At 36.1% G+C, this 2,698-nt stretch overlaps 1 long non-coding RNA gene across 1 annotated transcript; it reads right to left on the bottom strand.

Annotated features, from left to right (window-relative positions):
* Positions 1–1,906: 1,906 nt before the first annotated feature.
* Positions 1,907–2,406, bottom strand: LOC106294360. The gene is made up of 2 exons (XR_001260821.1): positions 2,351–2,406; positions 1,907–2,236 (listed from the first exon to the last, which is right to left on the bottom strand). It is a non-coding gene; the product is annotated as an uncharacterized LOC106294360 (long non-coding RNA).
* Between the last annotated feature and the right edge of the window lie 292 nt (positions 2,407–2,698).

The raw sequence follows: 2,698 nt of genomic DNA, 5'->3' as shown, positions 1-2,698 counted from the left end.
AATATATTTGTAGATGATAACACAAACAAAAACACACATAACTTGAAATTTTGTATTTTATATTTTCGAAGAAAGAGCCATTACTTGATGAGTAGGTTTCATCTCCAATCTTGAATTGAGAAGTCAATGGTTCTTGATCATCATCGATAACAAAACACTACTTGCATTCACATCAAATATAATCTCAGGCCATTGTTTGAATAGATAAAACATACCTTCTACAATGACTCCTAATCTTCTTCTCCATGACGAAGCCAATGAAGAATTGAGCATAAGTCTCTAATATTTTCTCCACCGGTCGATTCTGTAACCAAAACGATCAAGTTACTCTTAAAAATCTTACCAAATTATTGTGTCTTAGCTTAAAAACACACGCATTTTCTCTTTTGAAATCATCTTGATATAAACCTAAAATGTCCCGTTTCTTAACGTTCCTATGTAGTCTGTAGATATCCGCTCCATTTGCTCTTCCTCAAAATTTTATGTTCCCAGAACTCATTTGACACTGCATCGAGCATAGGCAGATGTGAATTTGAGGCTTCTCCAGCATGTTCGTGGTAAGCAATCATGTCTTTTTGAGAGATAACCATCCTAAGCAACATCAAAACGTAGATGTCATAAGAAGATTAGAAACTTACGAACCTTTGATTCCTATCAGTTTTAGAGACTTCATCTATCTTTAAATCAAGCTTAAGTAGGTGTCTTTATCTATTTAAGAAATGAGAATCTGAACGTAGAGTTAATCATGGTTTAAATGAAGGAAAAAAGATAAGTGAGTACCTACTACACGTTTCACTGAATTTTCGGTAGAACTCGCCAGCAGGGAACTCTAAGAATGTAGTGGGAAAAGGGAACATGAGAGAGCCGATGTGGATGATGATCATTAAAGAAATCGACTGTCACGTACTTGGTTCCGATAAGGATGCGTCATTTGGAATTATTGCAAGCTTCCCAGAAATGGATTAGCCTAAACATCAACTTGGAATCTCCTGGTTCTGCTGAAACAAAAGTGGAGAATGGCTTGTATTGCACGGTGGCGACTGCCGTTTGATTTGCCATAGTGCTGGGATGCGTTTGCTGAGGAAGATATTGTTGGGTTGAGATATATATATATAGTCTCAATAGGGAAAGGAGAGAGATGGGATGCGTTTCATTTAAGTGATTAATTAAGAGATCTTCAAGAGGCATTGATATCATTGAGTAACAAGAGGGATGTGGAGAGTTACACGCCGATTTGTCTGGAGGATAGCTTTGATTCATCATTGTTGCCGTCGCATGCGTTATACAGAGAAGATGGGAAAACGATGAGTTTTGGAGGGTCTATAGATGCCGTGACAACTTAGGTTAGAGGAAGAGGAAAGTAAAACAAACTGGTCATTAAAATTAATGGGTCTATTACGTAGCACAAATTCGTGGCCCAACAGGTTAACATCGTTGATGACATGGACAAATGATTGGTTATGAATATTTTGTCCTATGTGGCACACCTAGAATTGCTTCAATTTAGTTCCTTTTATATAGTATTTAAATATTTTCTCTTTTGGTAAGATTTATTCTCTGTTGTAGGGGTCATATTGTGAATGGGTTTTGTGGTTTCACGCAGAAAAAATTAATCGTCGAATGTGTGCCAATCCCAAGAGATAATCTTCCTGGATAGAGATATGGCTTCATAATGATTTAGTGAAGGAAATGGCCTCATCTTGTCGAAAAGAAACCTATGTTGTTTTTGTTACTTAAAATTCGTCAAAGCCTTAATTTTATATTTAATAGGTTTCTTCCTTGTTCTATAGCTTCTTAGTACAATGAAATTTGTGTTTATATTGCACATTTCTCCGAAGTCATTAGAGTTTTCTTGGTTTTCTTTCTAATAAAAAGGTTTGATGCTTTATAAATAGCTTTCATGTGGGACAGAGTAGATTACCTTTTTAGTTCATTTCAGTTTGAATTAAAAAGAAAGGTTTTGAGAATGATGTCTAACAGGGTAGATCATCTTACAAAAATTTCAAAACCTAAAGGTCTCTTTGGTGTCGGTACCATCGACCACAACCAAGAAAAACAGTCGACATTCTCAGAGCTGGAGAAGCTTCATGAAGAAGTCAACAGTAAAGTAACTGCAGTCTATGTCCACCAGCTGCAGGTTGCTTTCTTACTTCCCTCCTGTACTTTTTTCCAACACTCCATGGTCACATTTGTCACATCCACTCTCAGAGTATCATTAAGGACAGTCCATAGGAAACTACATGGTTTAAGGAATGGAATATGAAAAAGAAAAGAGTATGATAACGTAAACATTTTCTTTGGAATGTAAACTGTCGCAATGACGTTTACCTTATTCTCGTAGCCTACTAACCTGAGAGAGAAAGTGATTCACTTTTCAAGGTTCGAAGCAATAACATTCGTCTCCTAAAAACACCGCACCTATACCACAACTTCAGAAAATTAGAACTAAAAATTTTACTAAGATAAATGGTTCATTCTCTATTCAATATTCATAGTGTTCATCAAATGGTAAGATATACTGAAAGTTTGGAGAAAACTTGGTAATAAAAAAGAACAGACCTCCGGTGATCATAGAATTAGGGTTTTTACCGATAATATGGTATTAGGGTTTCATCGATGTTGATGGAGAAGACGGTTAGTCTTCTGGTGTGGGCCGATGCAGTTTTTAATCAATAAATAAACACTGGGCCAAATATTT

The sequence above is a fragment of the Brassica oleracea genome, chromosome C5, assembly GCF_000695525.1.
Source record: "Brassica oleracea var. oleracea cultivar TO1000 chromosome C5, BOL, whole genome shotgun sequence".
Lineage (NCBI taxonomy): Eukaryota > Viridiplantae > Streptophyta > Magnoliopsida > Brassicales > Brassicaceae > Brassica > Brassica oleracea.
Note: the sequence above shows the minus strand (reverse complement) of the source record. Positions and strands in the feature narration are given on the sequence as shown.